At 50.7% G+C, this 21,150-nt stretch overlaps 1 protein-coding gene across 2 annotated transcripts in view; it reads left to right on the forward strand.

Moving 5' to 3' along the window:
- The first annotated feature begins 13,282 nt into the window (after window positions 1-13,282).
- Window positions 13,283-21,150, forward strand: part of LOC306764801 (actin, cytoplasmic 1-like) — a 100,993-nt gene continuing 93,125 nt past the window's right edge. The window contains exon 1 of one of the 2 annotated variants that reach the window (XM_079252062.1): window positions 13,283-13,411. The gene's annotated coding sequence lies outside the window, so the exon portion shown is untranslated. The remainder of the gene's footprint in view (window positions 13,412-21,150) is intronic. The other variant, XM_079252061.1, reaches the window with a different exon arrangement.

The following is a 21,150-nucleotide window of genomic DNA, read 5'->3' on the forward strand; positions in this document are numbered from 1 at the left end:
CAGAATCCAGACCAGAGTCCAAACCAGAGACTAGACCAAAGTCCAGACAAGACCAGAGACCTGACCAGAGTCCAGACCAGAGACTATACCAGGGTTCAAACCAGAGTCCAGACCAGAGTCCATACCAGAGTTCAAACCAGGCCAGAGTCCAGATAAGAGTCCAGACCAGACACCAGAACAGAGTCCAGACCAGACCAGACGCCAGACCAGAGCCCTGACCAGAGTCCAGACCAGACCAGAGTCCAGACCAAATGCCAGACCAGAGACCAGACCAGAGACCAGACCTTAGACCTGACCAGAGTTCAGACCAGAGGCCAGACCAGAGTCCAGATGAGAGGCCAGAACAGAGAACAGACCAGAGACCAGACCAGAGACCAGATCAGAGTCCAGACCAGATTCCAGACCAGAGACTAGAACAGGGTCCAGACCAAAGTCCAGACCAGAATCCAGACAACAGACCAGACCTGATTCCAGACCAGAGTCCAGACCAGAGACCAGACCAGATTCCAGACCAGAATCCAGACCAGAGACTAGAACAGGGTCCAGACCAAAGTCCAGACCAGAATCCAGACCAGAGTCCAAACCAGAGACTAGACCAAAGTCCAGACAAGACCAGAGACCTGACCAGAATCCAGACCAGAGACTATACCAGGGTTCAAACCAGAGTCCAGACCAGAGTCCATACCAGAGTTCAAACCAGGCCAGAGTCCAGATAAGAGTCCAGACCAGACCAGACGCCAGACCAGAGCCCTGACCAGAGTCCAGACCAGACCAGAGTCCAGACCAAATGCCAGACCAGAGACCAGACCAGAGACCAGACCTTAGACCTGACCAGAGTTCAGACCAGAGGCCAGACCAGAGTCCAGATGAGAGGCCAGAACAGAGAACAGACCAGAGACCAGACCAGAGACCAGATCAGAGTCCAGACCAGATTCCAGACCAGAGACTAGAACAGGGTCCAGACCAAAGTCCAGACCAGAATCCAGACAACAGACCAGAACTGATTCCAGACCAAATTTCAGTACAGAGTCCAGACCAGACGCCAGAGGAGAGTCCAGTCCAGAGACCAGACCAGAGTCCAGACCAGAGTCCAGACCAGAGACCAGACCAGATTCCAGACCAGAGTCCAGACCAGAGTCCAGACCAGAGGCCAGAACAGAGACAAGAACTGATTCCAGACCAGAGTCCAGACCAGAGACTAGAACAGAGTCCAGACCAGAGTCCAGACCAGAATCCAGACCAGAGTCCAGACCAGAGACTAGACCAGAGGCAAGACCAGAGTCCAGACCAGAGACCAGACCAGAGGCCAGACCAGAGTCCAGACCAGAGACCAGACCAGATTCCAGACCAGAATCCAGACCAGAGACTAGAACAGGGTCCAGACCAAAGTCCAGACCAGAGTCCAGACAACAGACCAGAACTGATTCCAGACCAAATTTCAGTACAGAGTCCAGACCAGACGCCAGAGGAGAGTCCAGTCCAGAGACCAGACCAGAGTCCAGACCAGAGTCCAGACCAGAGACCAGACCAGATTCCAGACCAGAGTCCAGACCAGAGGCCAGAACAGAGACAAGAACTGATTCCAGACCAGAGTCCAGACCAGAGACTAGAACAGAGTCCAGACCAAGGTCCAGACCAGAATCCAGACCAGAGTCCAGACCAGAAACTAGACCAGAGGCAAGACCAGAGTCCAGACCAGAGTCCAGACGAGAGGCCAGACCTGAGTCCAGACCAGAGTCCAGACCAGGATCGAGACCAGAGACCTGACCAAAGACCAGACTAGATACTAGACCAGAGTTCAAACCAGAGTCCAGACCAGAGTCCAGACCAGAGTTCAGATCAAAGTCCAGACCAGAGTCCAGACCAAAGTCCAGACCAGAATCCAGACCAGAGTCCAGACCAGAGACTAGACCAAAGTCCAGACCAGAGTCCAGATCAGAGTCCAGACCAGAGACCAGACCAGAGTTCATACCAGAGGCCAGACCAGAGTCCAGACCAGAGTCCAGATCAGAGACCAGACCAGAGTCCAGACCAGAGACCAGATCAGAGTCCAGACCAGAGACCAGAAAAGAGTCCAGATCAAGGTCGAGACCAGAATCCAGAACAGAGTCCAGACCAGAGACCATACAAGAGTTCAAACTAGAGTCCAGACCAGAGACCAGAACAGAGTCCAGACCAGACCAGAGTCCAGACCAGAGGCCAGCACAGAGGCCTGACCAGAGTCCAGACCAGAGTCCAGAGCAGAGGCTAGATCAAAGTCCAGACCAGAGTCCAGACCAGAGACCAGACCAGAGTCCAGACCAGAGGCCAGATCAAAGTCCAGATCAGAGTCCAGGCCAGAGACTAGACCAGAGACCGGACCAGAGACCAGACCAGATTCCAGACCAGAGTCCAGACGAGAGTGCAGATCAGAGTCCAGACCAGAGACCAGACCAGAGTCCAGACCAGAGTCCAGACCAGAGACCAGACCAGAGGCCAGACCAGAGTCCAGACCAGAGACCAGACCAGATTCCAGACCAGAATCCAGACCAGAGACTAGAACAGGGTCCAGACCAAAGTCCAGACCAGAATCCAGACCAGAGTCCAAACCAGAGACTAGACCAAAGTCCAGACAAGACCAGAGACCTGACCAGAGTCCAGACCAGAGACTATACCAGGGTTCAAACCAGAGTCCAGACCAGAGTCCATACCAGAGTTCAAACCAGGCCAGAGTCCAGATAAGAGTCCAGACCAGATTCAAGACCAGAGTCCAGACCAGAGTCCAGACCAGAGGCCAGACCAGAGACCAGAACAGATTCCAGACCAGAGTCCAGACCAGAGACTAGACCAAAGTCCAGACCAGAGTCCAGATCAGAGTCCAGACCAGAGACCATACAAGAGTTCAAACTAGAGTCCAGACCAGAGACCAGAACAGAGTCCAGACCAGACCAGAGGCCAGCACAGAGGCCTGACCAGAGTCCAGACCAGAGTCCAGAGCAGAGGCTAGATCAAAGTCCAGACCAGAGTCCAGACCAGAGACCAGACCAGAGTCCAGACCAGAGGCCAGATCAAAGTCCAGACCAGAGTCCAGACCAGAGACTAGACCAGAGACCGGACAAGAGACCAGACCAGATTACAGACCAGAGTCCAGACCAGAGTGCAGATCACAGTCCAGACCAGAGACCAGACCAGAGTCCAGACCAGAGTCCAGACCAGAGACCAGACCAGAGTCCAGACCAGAGTCCAGACCAGAGACCAGACCAGATTCCAGACCAGAATCCAGACCAGAGACTAGAACAGGGTCCAGACCAAAGTCCAGACCAGAATCCAGACCAGAGTCCAAACCAGAGACTAGACCAAAGTCCAGACAAGACCAGAGACCTGACCAGAGTCCAGACAAGAGTCCATACCAGAGTTCAAACCAGGCCAGAGTCCAGATAAGAGTCCAGACCAGACACCAGAACAGAGTCCAGACCAGACCAGACGCCAGACCAGAGCCCTGACCAGAGTCCAGACCAGACCAGAGTCCAGACCAAATGCCAGACCAGAGACCAGACCAGAGACCAGACCTTAGACCTGACCAGAGTTCAGACCAGAGGCCAGACCAGAGTCCAGATGAGAGGCCAGAACAGAGAACAGACCAGAGACCAGACCAGAGACCAGATCAGAGTCCAGACCAGATTCCAGACCAGAGACTAGAACAGGGTCCAGACCAAAGTCCAGACCAGAATCCAGACAACAGACCAGACCTGATTCCAGACCAAATTTCAGTACAGAGTCCAGACCAGACGCCAGAGGAGAGTCCAGTCCAGAGACCAGACCAGAGTCCAGACCAGAGACCAGACCAGATTCAAGACCAGAGTCCAGACCAGAGTCCAGACCAGAGGCCAGAACAGAGACAAGAACTGATTCCAGACCAGAGTCCAGACCAGAGACTAGAACAGAGTCCAGACCAGAGTCCAGACCAGAGACCAGACCAGAGTCCAGATCAGAGTCAAGACCAGAGACCAGACAAGAGACCAGAGTCCAGACCAGACCAGAGTCCAGACCAGAGTCCAGACCAGAGGCCAGATCAGAGACAAGAACTGATTCCAGACCAGAGTCCAGACCAGAGACTAGACCAAAGTCCAGACAAGACCAGAGACCAGACCAGAGTCCAGACTAGAGGCCAGACCAGAGACCAGACGAGAGTCCAGACCAGAGTCCGGACCAGAGACCTGACCAGAGTCCAGACCAGAGACAAGACCAGAGACCAGACAAGAGTCCAGACCAGAGTCCGGACCAGAGACCTGACCAGAGTCCAGACCAGAGACAAGACCAAAGTCCAGACCAGAGTCCAGACCAGAGACCAGACCAGAGTTCAGACCAGAGACCAGACCAGAGCTCATACCAGAGACCAGACCAGAGTCCAGACCAGAGACCTGACCAGAGTCCAGACCAGAGACCAGACCAGAGTCCAGACCAGAGACTAGACCAAAGTCCAGACCAGAGACCAGACCAGAGTCCAGATCAGAATCAAGACCAGAGATCAGACCAGAGTCCAGACCAGAGACCAGACCGGAGTCCAGATCAGAGTCAAGACCAGAGACCAGACAAGAGACAAGAGTCCAGACCAGACCAGAGTCCAGACCAGAGTCCAGACCAGAGGCCAGATCAGAGACAAGAACTGATTCCAGACCAGAGTCCAGACCAGAGACTAGACCAAAGTCCAGACAAGACCAGAGACCAGACCAGAGTCCAGACTAGAGGCCAGACCAGAGACCAGACGAGAGTCCGGACCAGAGACCAGACCAGATTCCAGACCAGAGTCCAGACCAGAAACTAGACCAGAGGCCAGAATGGAGACTAGACCAGAGTCCAGACCAGAGTCCAGACCAGAGACCAGAACTGATTCCAGAACAGAGTCCAGACAAGAGACTAGACCAGAGTCCAGACCAGAGTCCAGACCAGAGTCCAGACCAGAGACCAGACCAGAGGCCAGACCAGAGTCCAGACCAGAGACCAGACCAGATTCCAGACCAGAATCCAGACCAGAGACTAGAACAGGGTCCAGACCAAAGTCCAGACTAGAATCCAGACCAGAGTCCAAACCAGAGACTAGACCAAAGCCCAGACAAGACCAGAGACCTGACCAGAGTCCAGACCAGAGACTATACCAGGGTTCAAACAAGAGTCCAGACCAGAGTCCATACCAGAGTTCAAACCAGGCCAGAGTCCAAATAAGAGTCCAGACCAGACACCAGAACAGAGTCCAGACCAGACCAGACGCAAGACCAGAGCCCTTACCAGAGTCCAGAACAGATGCCAGACCAGATGCCAGACCAGAGACCAGACCTTAGACCTGACCAGAGTTCAGACCAGAGGCCAGACCAGAGTCCAGATGAGAGGCCAGAACAGAGAACAGACCAGAGTCCAGACCAGAGGCCAGACCAGAGACCAGACCAGATTCCAGACCACAGACCAGACCAGAGTCCAGAACAGAGACTAGAACAGAGTCCAGACCAGAGACTAGACCAAAGTCCAGACCATAGACCAGACCAGAGTCCAGACAAAAGTCCAGACCAGATTCCAGACCAAAGTCCAGATCAGAGTCCAGACCAGAGGCCAGAGGAGAGTCCAGTCCAGAGACCAGACCAGATTCCAGACCAGAGTCCAGACAAGAGGCCAGACCAGAGACCAGAACAGATTCCAGACCAGAGTCCAGACCAGAGACTAGAACAGAGTCCAGACCAAAGTCCAGACCAGAATCCAGACCAGAGTCCAGACCAAAGTCCAGACCAGAGGCAAGACCAGAGACCAGACCAAAGTCCAGACCAGAGGCAAGACCAGGATCCAGACCACAGACTAGACCAGAGTTCAAACCAGAGTCCAGACCAGAGTTAAGATCAAAGTCCAGACCAGAGTCCAGACCAAAGTCCAGATCAGAGTCCAGACCAGAGGCCAGAGGAGAGTCCAGTCCAAAGACCAGGCCAGGATCCAGACCAGAAACCAGACCAAAGTCCAGACCAGAGTCCAGACCAGAGACCAGAACTGATTCCAGACCAGAGTCCAGACCAGAGTCTAGAACAGAATCCAGACCAGAGTCCAGACCAGAGACTGGACCAGAATCCAGACCAGAGACCAGACCAGAGTCCAGACCAGAGGCAAGACCAGAGTCCAGACCAGGATCCAGACCAGAGACCTGACCAGAGACCAGACCAGAAACTAGACCAGAGTTCAAACCAGAGATCTGACCAAAGTCCAGACCACAGTCCAGACCAGAGACCAGACCAGAAACCATACCACAGTCCAGACCAGAGTCCAGACCACAGGCCATAGGAGAGTCCAGTCCAAAGACCAGACCAAAGAATAGACCAAAGTCCAGACCAGAGACCAGACCAGTGTTCATACCAGAGACCAGACCAGAGACCATACAAGAGTTCAAAACAGAGTCCAGACCAGAGGCCAGCACAGAGGCCTGACCAGAGTCCAGACCAGAGGCTAGATCAAAGTCCAGACCAGGGACTAAAACAGAGTCCAGACCAAGGTCCAGACCAGAGACCAGAACATAGTCCAGATCAGAGTCAAGACCAGAGACCAGACCACAGTCCAGACCAGAGACCAGACCAGAGTCGAGACCAGAGACCTTAACAGAGTCCAGTCCAGAGTCCAGATCAGAGTCCAGACCAGAGACCAGACCAGTGTTCATACCAGAGACCAGACAGGAGTGCAGACCAGAGACCAGATCAGAGACCAGACCAGACACCAGACCAGAGTCCAGACCAGAGTCCAGACCAGAGTTCAAATCAGAGTCCAGACCAGAGACCGGAAGAGTCCAGACCAGACCAGAGACCTGACCAGAGTCCAGAGCAGAGGCTAGATCAAAGTCCAGACCAGAGTCCAGACCAGAAACCAGACCAGAGGCCAGACCAGAGTCCAGACCAGAGACCGGACCAGAGGCCAGAACAAAGTCCAGACCAGAGTCCAGACCAGAGGCCAGAAAAGAGTCCAGTCCAAAGACCAGGGAAGAGTCCAGGCAAGAGTCCAGACAAAAGACAAGACTAAAGTCCAGACAATAAGACCAGACCAGAGTCCAGACAAGAGTCCAGACCAGAGTCCGGACCAGAGACCTGACCAGAGTCCAGACCAGAGACAAGACCAGAGACCAGACAAGAGTCCAGACCAGAGTCCGGACCAGAGACCTGACCAGAGTCCAGACCAGAGACAAGACCAAAGTCCAGACCAGAGTCCAGACCAGAGACCAGACCAGAGTTCAGACCAGAGACCAGACCAGAGCTCATACCAGAGACCAGACCAGAGTCCAGACCAGAGACCTGACCAGAGTCCAGACCAGAGACCAGACCAGAGTCCAGACCAGAGACTAGACCAAAGTCCAGACCAGAGACCAGACCAGAGTCCAGATCAGAATCAAGACAAGAGACCAGACCAGAGTCCAGACCAGAGACCAGACCAGAGTCCAGATCAGAGTCAAGACCAGAGACCAGACAAGAGACCAGAGTCCAGACCAGACCAGAGTCCAGACCAGAGTCCAGACCAGAGGCCAGATCAGAGACAAGAACTGATTCCAGACCAGAGTCCAGACCAGAGACTAGACCAAAGTCCAGACAATACCAGAGACCAGACCAGAGTCCAGACTAGAGGCCAGACCAGAGACCAGACGAGAGTCCAGACCAGAGTCCGGACCAGAGACCTGACCAGAGTCCAGACCAGAGACAAGACCAGAGACCAGACAAGAGTCCAGACCAGAGTCCGGACCAGATACCTGACCAGAGTCCAGACCAGAGACAAGACCAAAGTCCAGACCAGAGTCCAGACCAGAGACCAGACCAGAGTTCAGACCAGAGACCAGACCAGAGCTCATACCAGAGACCAGACCAGAGTCCAGACCAGAGACCTGACCAGAGTCCAGACCAGAGACTAGACCAAAGTCCAGACCAGAGACCAGACCAGAGTCCAGATCAGAATCAAGACAAGAGACCAGACCAGAGTCCAGACCAGAGACCAGACCAGAGTCCAGATCAGAGTCAAGACCAGAGACCAGACAAGAGACCAGAGTCCAGACCAGACCAGAGTCCAGACCAGAGGCCAGATCAGAGACAAGAACTGATTCCAGACCAGAGTCCAGACCAGAGACTAGACCAAAGTCCAGACAATACCAGAGACCAGACCAGAGTCCAGATTAGAGGCCAGACCAGAGACCAGACGAGAGTCCAGACCAGAGTCCGGACCAGAGACCTGACCAGAGTCCAGACCAGAGACAAGACCAGAGACCAGACAAGAGTCCAGACCAGAGTCCGGACCAGATACCTGACCAGAGTCCAGACCAGAGACAAGACCAAAGTCCAGACCAGAGTCCAGACCAGAGACCAGACCAGAGTTCAGACCAGAGACCAGACCAGAGCTCATACCAGAGACCAGACCAGAGTCCAGACCAGAGACCTGACCAGAGTCCAGACCAGAGACCAGACCAGAGTCCAGACCAGAGACTAGACCAAAGTCCAGACCAGAGACCAGACCAGAGTCCAGATCAGAATCAAGACCAGAGACCAGACCAGAGTCCAGACCAGAGACCAGACCAGAGTCCAGATCAGAGTCAAGACCAGAGACCAGACAAGAGACCAGAGTCCAGACCAGACCAGAGTCCAGACCAGAGTCCAGACCAGAGGCCAGATCAGAGACAAGAACTGATTCCAGACCAGAGTCCAGACCAGAGACTAGACCAAAGTCCAGACAAGACCAGAGACCAGACCAGAGTCCAGACTAGAGGCCAGACCAGAGACCAGACGAGAGTCCGGACCAGAGACCAGACCAGATTCCAGACCAGAGTCCAGACCAGAAACTAGACCAGAGGCCAGAATGGAGACTAGACCAGAGTCCAGACCAGAGTCCAGACCAGAGACCAGAACTGATTCCAGAACAGAGTCCAGACAAGAGACTAGACCAGAGTCCAGACCAGAGTCCAGACCAGAGTCCAGACCAGAGACCAGACCAGAGGCCAGACCAGAGTCCAGACCAGAGACCAGACCAGATTCCAGACCAGAATCCAGACCAGAGACTAGAACAGGGTCCAGACCAAAGTCAAGACTAGAATCCAGACCAGAGTCCAAACCAGAGACTAGACCAAAGCCCAGACAAGACCAGAAACCTGACCAGAGTCCAGACCAGAGACTATACCAGGGTTCAAACAAGAGTCCAGACCAGAGTCCATACCAGAGTTCAAACCAGGCCAGAGTCCAGATAAGAGTCCAGACCAGACACCAGAACAGAGTCCAGACCAGACCAGACGCCAGACCAGAGCCCTGACCAGAGTCCAGAACAGACCAGAGTCCAGACCAGATGCCAGACCAGAGACCAGACCTTAGACCTGACCAGAGTTCAGACCAGAGGCAAGACCAGAGTCCAGATGAGAGGCCAGAACAGAGAACAGACCAGAGTCCAGACCAGAGACCAGACCAGAGACCAGATCAGAGTCCAGATCAGATTCCAGACCAGAGACTAGAACAGAGTCCAGACTAGAGGCCAGAGGAGAGTCCAGTCCAAAGACCAGACCAGAGTCCAGACCAAAGACCAGACCAGATTCCAGAGCAGAGTCCAGACCAGAGTCCAGACCAGAGGCCAGAACAGAGACCAGAACTGATTCCAGACCAGAGTCCAGACCAGAGACTAGAACAGAGTCCAGACCAAAGTCCAGACCAGAATCCAGACCAGAGTCCAGACCAGAGACTAGACCATAGGCAAGACCAGAGTCCAGACCAGAGTCCAGACCAGAGTCCAGACCAGGATCCAGACCAGAGACCTGACCAAAGACCAGACCAGAGACTAGACCAGAGTCCAGACCAGAGTCCAGACCAGAATCCAGACCAGAGACCAGACCAGAGTCCAGACCAGAGGCCAGACCAGAGACCAGACGAGATTCCAGACCACAGACCAGACCAGAGTCCAGAACAGAGACTAGAACAGAGTCCAGACCAGAGACTAGACCAAAGTCCAGACCATAGACCAGACCAGAGTCCAGACAAAAGTCCAGACCAGATTCCAGACCAAAGTCCAGATCAGAGTCCAGACCAGAGGCCAGAGGAGAGTCCAGTCCAGAGACCAGACCAGATTCCAGACCAGAGTCCAGACCAGAGACCAGAACAGATTCCAGACCAGAGTCCAGACCAGAGACTAGAACAGAGTCCAGACCAAAGTCCAGACCAGAATCCAGACCAGAGTCCAGACCAGAGACTAGACCAAAGTCCAGACCAGACCAGAGACCAGACCAGAGTCCAGACCAGAGGCCAGACCAGAGACCAGACCAAAGTCCAGACCAGAGGCAAGACCAGGATCCAGACCACAGACTAGACCAGAGTTCAAACCAGAGTCCAGACCAGAGTCCAGACCAGAGTTCAGATCAAAGTCCAGACCAGAGTCCAGACCAAAGTCCAGATCAGAGTCCAGACCAGAGGCCAGAGGAGAGTCCAGTCCAAAGACCAGGCCAGGGTCCAGACCAGAAACCAGACCAAAGTCCAGACCAGAGTCCAGACCACACCAGAGTCCAGACCAGAGTCCAGACCAGAGACCAGAACTGATTCCAGACCAGAGTCCAGACAAGAGTCCAGACCAGAGTCCAGACCAGAGACCTGACCAGAGTCCAGACCAGAGACAAGACCAGAGACCAGACAAGAGTCCAGACCAGAGTCCGGACCAGAGACCAGACCAGAGTCCAGGCCAGAGACAAGACCAGAGTCCAGACCAGAGACCAGACCAGAGCTCATACCAGAGACCAGACCAGAGTCCAGACCAGAGACCTGACCAGAGTCCAGACCAGAGACTAGACCAAAGTCCAGACCAGAGACCAGACCAGAGTCCAGATCAGAATCAAGACCAGAGACCAGACCAGAGTCCAGACCAGAGACCGGACCAGAGACCAGACCAGAGTCCGGACCAGAGACCTGACCAGAGTCCAGACCAGAGACGAGTCCAGAGTCCAGACCAAAGTCCAGACTAGAGTCCAGACCAGAGACAAGAACAGAGTCCAGACTAGACCAGAGTCCAGACCAGAGGCCAGCACAGAGACCTGACCAGAGTCCAGACCAGAGGCTAGATCAAAGTCCAGACCAGAATCCATACCAGAGTCCAGACCAGAGACCAGACCAGATTCCAGACCACAGACCAGACCAGAGTCCAGAACAGAGACTAGAACAGAGTCCAGACCAGAGACTAGACCAAAGTCCAGACCATAGACCAGACCAGAGACCAGACCAGAGTACAGATCAGAGTCCAGACCAGAGACCAGACCAGTGTTCATACCAGAGACCAGACAGGAGTCCAGACCAGAGACTAAAACAGAGTCCAGACCAAAGTCCAGACCAGAATCCAGACCAGAGTCCAGACCAGAGACCATACAAGAGTTCAAACCAGAGTCCAGACCAGAGACCAGAACAGAGTCCAGACCAGACCAAAGTCCAGACCAGAGGCCAGCACAGAGGCCTGACCAGAGTCCAGACCAGAGGCTAGATCGAAGTCCAGACCAGAGTCCAGACCAGAGACCAGACCAGAGGCCAGATCAAAGTCCAGACCAGAGTCCAGACCAGAGACCAGACCAGAGACCGGACCAGAGTGCAGATCAGAGTCCTGACCAGAGACCAGACAAGAGTCCAGACCAGAGTCCAGACCAGAGACATGACCAAAGTCCAGACCAGAGTCCAGACCAGAGACCAGACCAGAGTTCAGACCAGAGACCAGACCAGAGCTCATACCAGAGACCAGACCAGAGTCCAGACCTGAGGCCAGATCAAAGTCCAGACCAGAGACCAAACCAGAGTCCAGACCAGAGGCCAGACCAGAGACCTGACCAGAGTCCAGACCAGAGTCCAGACCGGAGACCTGACCAGAGTCCAGACCAAAGACCAGACCAGAGTCCAGACCAGAGACTAGACCAAAGTCCAGACCAGAGACCAGACCAGATTCCAGATCAGAGTCAAGACCAGAGACCAGACCAGAGTGCAGACCAGAGACCAGACCAGAGTCCAGATCATAGTCAAGACCAGAGACCAGACCAGAGACCAGAGTCCAGACCAGAGACCTTAACAGAGTCCAGTCCAGAGTAGAAATGAGTCCAGACCAGAATCCAGACCAGAGACTAGACCAAAGTCCAGACCAGAGACCAGACCAGAGTTCAAACCAAAGTCCAGACCAGAGTCCAGGCGGGAGTCCAGACCAGAGTCCAGACCAGAGGCCAGACCAGAGTCTACACCAGAGACCCGACCAAAGTCCAGACCAGAGACCAGACCAGAGTCTAGACCAGAGACCAGACCAGAGTCTAGACTAGAGACCAGAAATGAAGAAGAAATGGATTAATCCCTGGGGGTTTAAATTTGGAAAAATTCAACAAAGATATTTCTCTCTTTAGAACAATGTTGCTTCCATCGAAGTAAAAAGTTTCCATCCTAATAATTACTTGAGTAAGAATAAAAATGATCTCGAACAAAAAATCTGACAATCTGATTTTATTCATCAAATAACATTAATGTAATCATTCAATCAAAATAATAACCAGCAATCATAAAACTCATTCACTTTAAACTTTAACCACAAAACTTAATTAAATCTGTAAAAATATAACAGTCTAAAGGAAAACAAATACATTTATATTCATATTTTCTACCCAGAAGTTAGTAATCTTAGAGTAGCCTAACTAGTAGCCTGGCTTTACTTCAGAAATAGCAGTTTATTATTACTTTAGAATAATAATACTCCAGTAAAAATATTTTTCCAACAAAAAACTCCCAAGAGTACAATTTATCCAAAACCTTATTAAAGTAAATGTAGCTACTACTACCTCTGCCTTAACTAGCTAGCTTAGCTAAATTAGTTTACATCTATGTGTGATCTTTTAAAGTCCACATTGCGACATAAACACTACAGAACTTCTCTGTTTCAGCTGGTATCTATATTCAGCAGCAGGAATCATCTGATGAGGTTTGTTTGGAAGAAACTGTCTCAGTTTTGTCTCTTGGCTGGTTTGCTGAACGATGATAGTCACACCATTGACAGGCTTCTCTGTTGCCACCATAGACTGTATGTAGTTACCACCACATGGTGTTTGTTTGTTTGTTGTTTGTTACACGGAGCTTCGTCTGCTCGTGGTGCGTTTAGGTGTGACTCGGAAAAACACGTTTCAGCATGTAAATAAGGTAATTAAGTGGTTATATTAGCTGTAAAAACCGCGGCGCACAGACGACAGAGATGCGGGGAGTGCGGGGACATGTCCCCCGCGTCCATGATACATCTCCTTCTCGTAGTGGGAAGTACGGAAACTCTTGGCAAAGGATATGTAGAAACTACTTCCGCTGCAACAGTCGGGTGGAATACGGCAGTCAGTAAGTTGTGTCTGCAGACATTTCAGCTCCAGAAAGAGCGGAGAAGAAACCAGAAGACAGAGGCAGAGGTTAGGACGTGTCTGGTACTGTCCATGTACTGTCCGTGTACTGTTAGGTACTGTCCGTGTACTGTTAGGTACTGTCCATGTACTGTCAGGTACTGTCCGTGTACTGTTAGGTACTGTCCATGTACTGTCAGGTACTGTCCGTGTACTGTTAGGTACTGTCCATGTACTGTCAGGTACTGTTAGGTACTGTCCATGTACTGTCCATGTACTGTCAGGTACTGTCCGTGTACTGTTAGGTACTGTCCATGTAATGTCAGGTACTGTCCGTCTACTGTTAGGTACTGTCCATGTACTGTCAGGTACTGTCCATGTACTGTCCGTGTACTGTTAGGTACTGTCCATGTACTGTCAGGTACTGTCCATGTACTGTCCGTGTACTGTCAGGTACAGTCCATGTACTGTCAGGTACTGTCCATGTACTGTCTGGTACTGTTAGGTACTGTCCGTGTACTGTCTGGTACTGTCCATGTACTGTCCATGTACTGTCCATGTACTGTCTGGTACTGTCCATGTACTATCCATGTACTGTCAGGTACTGTCCATGGACTGTCTATGTACTGTCATGTACTGTCCATGTACTGTGCATGTACTGTCAGGTACTGTCAGGTACTGTCCGTGTACTGTCAGGTACTGTCCGTCTACTGTTAGGTACTGTCCATCTACTGTTAGGTACTGTCCATGTACTGTCAGGTACTGTCCGTGTACTGTCTGGTACTGTCCGTGTACTGTTAGGAACTGTCCGTGTACTGTTAGGTACTGTCCATGTACTGTCAGGTATTGTCAGGTACTGTCCGTGTACTGTTAGGTACTGTCCATGTACTGTCAGGTACTGTCCGTGTACTGTTAGGTACTGTCCATGTACTGTCAGGTACTGTCAGGTACTGTCCGTGTACTGTTAGGTACGGTCCATGTACTGTCAGGTACTGTCAGGTACTGTCTGGTACTGTCCATGTACTGTCCATGTACTGTCAGGTACTGTCCATGTACTGTCCATGTACTGTCATGTACTGTGCATGTACTGTCAGGTACTGTCCATGTACTGTGCATGTACTGTCAGGTACTGTCCATGTACTGTCCATGTACTGTCAGGTACTGTCCGTGTACTGTTAGGTACTGTCCATGTACTGTCAGGTACTGTCCGTGTACTGTCAGGTACTGTCCATGTACTGTCAGGTACTGTCAGGTACTGTCCGTGTACTGTCCATGTAATGTCAGGTACTGTCCATGTACTGTCTGGTACTGTCCATGTACGTTCAGGTACTGTCCATGTACTGTTAGGTACTGTCATGTACTGTCCATGTACTGTCAGGTACTGTCATGTACTGTCCATGTTCTGTCAGGTACTGTCCATGTACTGTCTATGTACTGTGCATGTACTGTCCATGTACTGTCAGGTACTGTCATGTACTGTCCATGTACTGTCAGGTAATGTCCATGTACTGTCAGGTACTGTCCATGTACTGTCCATTTAATGTCAGGTACTGTCCATGAACTGTCTGGTACTGTCCATGTACTGTCAGGTACTGTCCATGTACTGTTAGGTACTGTCATGTAGTGTCCATGTACTGCCAGGTACTGTCCGTGTACTGTTAGGTACTGTCCATGTACTGTCAGGTACTGTCCATGTACTGTCAGGTACTGTCCGTGTACTGTCAGGTACTGTCCATGTACTGTCAGGTACTGTCAGGTACTGTCCGTGTACTGTTAGGTACTGTCCATGTACTGTCAGGTACTGTCCGTGTACTGTCAGGTACTTTCCGTGTACTGTTAGGTACTGTCCGTCTACTGTCAGGTACTGTCCTTGTACTGTCAGGTACTGTCAGGTACTGTCCGTGTACTGTCAGGTACTTTCCATGTACTGTCCATGTACTGTCCATGTACTGTCTGGTACTGTCCATGTATTGTCCATGTACTTTCAGGTACTGTCCATGGACTGTCCATGTACTGTCATGTACATTCCATGTACTGTGCATGTACTGTCAGGTACTGTCCATGTACTGTCAGGTACTGTCAGGTACTGTCCGTGTACTGTCAGGTACTGTCCATGTACTGTCAGGTACTGTCCGTGTACTGTCAGGTACTGTCCGTCTACTGTTAGGTACTGTCCGTCTACTGTTAGGTACAGTCCATGTACTGTGAGGTACTGTCCGTGTACTGTTAGGAACTGTCCGTGTACTGTTAGGTACTGTCCATGTACTGTCAGGTATTGTCAGGTACTGTCCGTGTACTGTTAGGTACTGTCCATGTACTGTCAGGTACTGTCCGTGTACTGTTAGGTACTGTCCATGTACTGTCAGGTACTGTCAGGTACTGTCCGTGTACTGTTAGGTACTGTCCGTGTACTGTCAGGTACTGTCCATGTATTGTCAGGTACTGTCTGGTACTGTCCATGTACTGTCCATGTACTGTCAGGTACTGTCCATGTACTGTCAGGTACTGTCCGTGTACTGTCAGGTACTGTCCATGTACTGTCCATGTACTATCCATGTACTGTCTGGTACTGTCCATGTATTGTCCATGTACTTTCAGGTACTGTCCATGGACTGTCCATGTACTGTCATGTACATTCCATGTACTGTGCATGTACTGTCAGGTACTGTCCATGTACTGTCAGGTACTGTCAGGTACTGTCCGTGTACTGTCAGGTACTGTCCATGTACTGTCAGGTACTGTCCGTGTACTGTCAGGTACTGTCCGTCTACTGTTAGGTACTGTCCGTCTACTGTTAGGTACAGTCCATGTACTGTGAGGTACTGTCCGTGTACTGTTAGGAACTGTCCGTGTACTGTTAGGTACTGTCCATGTACTGTCAGGTATTGTCAGGTACTGTCCGTGTACTGTTAGGTACTGTCCATGTACTGTCAGGTACTGTCCGTGTACTGTTAGGTACTGTCCATGTACTGTCAGGTACTGTCAGGTACTGTCCGTGTACTGTTAGGTACTGTCCGTGTACTGTCAGGTACTGTCCATGTATTGTCAGGTACTGTCTGGTACTGTCCATGTACTGTCAGGTACTGTCCATGTACTGTCCATGTACTGTCATGTACTGTGCATGTACTGTCAGGTACTGTCCATGTACTGTCCATGTATTGTCAGGTACTGTCCGTGTACTGTTTGGTACTGTCCATGTACTGTCAGGTACTGTCCGTGTACTGTCAGGTACTGTCCATGTACTGTCAGGTACTGTCAGGTACTGTCCGTGTACTGTTAGGTACTGTCCATGTACTGTCAGGTACTGTCCGTGTACTGTCAGGTACGGTCCGTCTACTGTTAGGTACTGTCCATGTACTGTCAGGTACTGTCCGTGTACTGTCAGGTACTGTCCGTCTACTGTTAGGTACTGTCCATCTACTGTTAGGTACTGTCCATGTACTGTCAGGTATTGTCAGGTACTGTCCGTGTACTGTTAGGTACTGTCCATGTACTGTCAGGTACTGTCCGTGTACTGTTAGGTACTGTCCATGTACTGTCAGGTACTTTCCGTGTACTGTTAGGTACTGTCCATGTACTGTCAGGTACTGTCAGGCACTGTCTGGTACTGTCCATGTACTGTCCATGTACTGTCAGGTACTGTCCATGTACTGTCCATGTACTGTCATGTACTGTGCATGTACTGTCAGGTACTGTCCATGTACTGTGCATGTACTGTCAGGTACTGTCCATGTACTGTCCATGTACTGTCAGGTACTGTCCGTGTACTGTTAGGTACTGTCCATGTACTGTCAGGTACTGTCCGTGTACTGTCAGGTTCTGTCCATGTACTGTCAGGTACTGTCAGGTACTGTCCGTGTACTGTCCATGTAATGTCAGGTACTGTCCATGTACTGTCTGGTACTGTCCATGTACTGTCAGGTACTGTCCATGTACTGTTAGGTACTGTCATGTACTGTCCATGTACTGTCAGGTACTGTCATGTATTGTCCATGTTCTGTCAGGTACTGTCCATGTACTGTCTATGTACTGTGCATGTACTGTCCATGTACTGTCAGGTACTGTCATGTACTGTCCATGTACTGTCAGGTACTGTCCATGTACTGTCAGGTACTGTCCATGTACTGTCCATGTAATGTCAGATACTGTCCATGTACTGTCTGGTACTGTCAGGTACTGTCAGGTACTGTCCATGTACTGTTAGGTACTGTCATGTACTCTCCATGTACTGTCAGGTACTGTCATGTTCTGTCAGGTACTGTCCATGTACTGTCTATGTACTGTCCATGTACTGTCAGGTACTGTCCATGTACTGTCAGGTACTGTCATGTACTGTCCATGTACTGTCAGGTACTGTCAGGTACTGTCCGTGTACTGTTAGGTATTGTCCATGTACTGTCAGGTACTGCCAGGTACTGTCCGTGTACTGTTAGGTACTGTCCATGTACTGTCAGGTACTGTCCATGTACTGTCAGGTACTGTCCGTGTACTGTCAGGTACTGTCCATGTACTGTCAGGTACTGTCAGGTACTGTCCGTGTACTGTTAGGTACTGTCCATGTACTGTCAGGTACTGTCCGTGTACTGTCAGGTACTTTCCGTGTACTGTTAGGTACTGTCCGTCTACTGTCAGGTACTGTCTTTGTACTGTCAGGTACTGTCAGGTACTGTCCGTGTACTGTCAGGTACTGTCCGTGTACTGTCAGGTACTGTCCATGTACTGTCCATGTACTGTCCATGTACTGTCTGGTACTGTCCATGTATTGTCCATTTACTGTCAGGTACTGTCCATGGACTGTCCATGTACTGTCATGTACTGTCCATGTACTGTGCATGTACTGTCAGGTACTGTCCATGTACTGTCCATGTACTGTCCGGTACTGTCCGTGTACTGTTAGGTACTGTCCATGTACTGTCAGGTACTGTCCGTGTACTGTCAGGTACTGTCCATGTACTGTCAGGTACTGTCAGGTACTGTCCGTGTACTGTTAGGTACTGTCCATGTACTGTCAGGTACTGTCCGTTTACTGTCAGGTACTGTCCGTCTACTGTTAGGTACTGTCCGTCTACTGTTAGGTACAGTCCATGTACTGTCAGGTACTGTCCGTGTACTGTTAGGAACTGTCCGTGTACTGTTAGGTACTGTCCATGTACTGTCAGGTATTGTCAGGTACTGTCCGTGTACTGTTAGGTACTGTCCATGTACTGTCAGGTACTGTCTGTGTACTGTTAGGTACTGTCCATGTACTGTCAGGTACTGTCAGGTACTGTCCGTGTACTGTTAGGTACTGTCCGTGTACTGTCAGGTAATGTCCATGTATTGTCAGGTACTGTCTGGTACTGTCCATGTACTGTCAGGTACTGTCCATGTACTGTCCATGTACTGTCATGTACTGTGCATGTACTGTCAGGTACTGTCCATGTACTGTGCATGTACTGTCAGGTACTGTCCATGTACTGTCCATGTACTGTAAGGTACTGTCCGTGTACTGTTAGGTACTGTCCATGTACTGTCAGGTACTGTCCATGTACTGTCAGGTACTGTCCATGGACTGTCCATGTACTGTCATGTACTTTCCATGTACTGTGCATGTACTGTCAGGTACTGTCCATGTACTGTCCATGTATTGTCAGGTACTGTCCGTGTACTGTTTGGTACTGTCCATGTACTGTCAGGTACTGTCCGTGTACTGTCAGGTACTGTCCATGTACTGTCAGGTACTGTCAGGTACTGTCCGTGTACTGTTAGGTACTGTCCATGTACTGTCAGGTACTGTCCGTGTACTGTCATGTACGGTCCGTCTACTGTTAGGTACTGTCCATGTACTGTCAGGTACTGTCCGTGTACTGTCAGGTACTGTCCATCTACTGTTAGGTACTGTCCATCTACTGTTAGGTACTGTCCATGTACTGTCAGGTACTGTCCGTGTACTGTCTGGTACTGTCCGTGTACTGTTAGGAACTGTCCGTGTACTGTTAGGTACTGTCCATGTACTGTCAGGTATTGTCAGGTACTGTCCGTGTACTGTTAGGTACTGTCCATGTACTGTCAGGTACTGTCCGTGTACTGTTAGGTACTGTCCATGTACTGTCAGGTACTTTCCGTGTACTGTTAGGTACTGTCCATGTACTGTCAGGTACTGTCAGGCACTGTCTGGTACTGTCCATGTACTGTCCATGTACTGTCAGGTACTGTCCATGTACTGTCCATGTACTGTCATGTACTGTGCATGTACTGTCAGGTACTGTCCATGTACTGTGCATGTACTGTCAGGTACTGTCCATGTACTGTCCATGTACTGTCAGGTACTGTCCGTGTACTGTTAGGTACTGTCCATGTACTGTCAGGTACTGTCCGTGTACTGTCAGGTACTGTCCATGTACTGTCAGGTACTGTCAGGTACTGTCCGTGTACTGTCCATGTAATGTCAGGTACTGTCCATGTACTGTCTGGTACTGTCCATGTACTGTCAGGTACTGTCCATGTACTGTTAGGTACTGTCATGTACTGTCCATGTACTGTCAGGTACTGTCATGTATTGTCCATGTTCTGTCAGGTACTGTCCATGTACTGTCTATGTACTGTGCATGTACTGTCCATGTACTGTCAGGTACTGTCATGTACTGTCCATGTACTGTCAGGTACTGTCCATGTACTGTCAGGTACTGTCCATGTACTGTCCATGTAATGTCAGATACTGTCCATGTACTGTCTGGTACTGTCAGGTACTGTCAGGTACTGTCCATGTACTGTTAGGTACTGTCATGTACTCTCCATGTACTGTCAGGTACTGTCATGTTCTGTCAGGTACTGTCCATGTACTGTCTATGTACTGTCCATGTACTGTCAGGTACTGTCCATGTACTGTCAGGTACTGTCATGTACTGTCCATGTACTGTCAGGTACTGTCAGGTACTGTCCGTGTACTGTTAGGTATTGTCCATGTACTGTCAGGTACTGCCAGGTACTGTCCGTGTACTGTTAGGTACTGTCCATGTACTGTCAGGTACTGTCCATGTACTGTCAGGTACTGTCCGTGTACTGTCAGGTACTGTCCATGTACTGTCAGGTACTGTCAGGTACTGTCCGTGTACTGTTAGGTACTGTCCATGTACTGTCAGGTACTGTCCGTGTACTGTCAGGTACTTTCCGTGTACTGTTAGGTACTGTCCGTCTACTGTCAGGTACTGTCTTTGTACTGTCAGGTACTGTCAGGTACTGTCCGTGTACTGTCAGGTACTGTCCGTGTACTGTCAGGTACTGTCCATGTACTGTCCATGTACTGTCCATGTACTGTCTGGTACTGTCCATGTATTGTCCATTTACTGTCAGGTACTGTCCATGGACTGTCCATGTACTGTCATGTACTGTCCATGTACTGTGCATGTACTGTCAGGTACTGTCCATGTACTGTCCATGTACTGTCCGGTACTGTCCGTGTACTGTTAGGTACTGTCCATGTACTGTCAGGTACTGTCCGTGTACTGTCAGGTACTGTCCATGTACTGTCAGGTACTGTCAGGTACTGTCCGTGTACTGTTAGGTACTGTCCATGTACTGTCAGGTACTGTCCGTGTACTGTCAGGTACTGTCCGTCTACTGTTAGGTACTGTCCGTCTACTGTTAGGTACAGTCCATGTACTGTCAGGTACTGTCCGTGTACTGTCTGGTACTGTCCGTGTACTGTTAGGAACTGTCCGTGTACTGTTAGGTACTGTCCATGTACTGTCAGGTATTGTCAGGTACTGTCCGTGTACTGTTAGGTACTTTCCATGTACTGTCAGGTACTGTCTGTGTACTGTTAGGTA

The sequence above is a fragment of the Telmatherina bonti genome (genome assembly GCF_933228915.1).
Source record: "Telmatherina bonti genome assembly, chromosome: 13".
NCBI lineage: Eukaryota > Metazoa > Chordata > Actinopteri > Atheriniformes > Telmatherinidae > Telmatherina > Telmatherina bonti.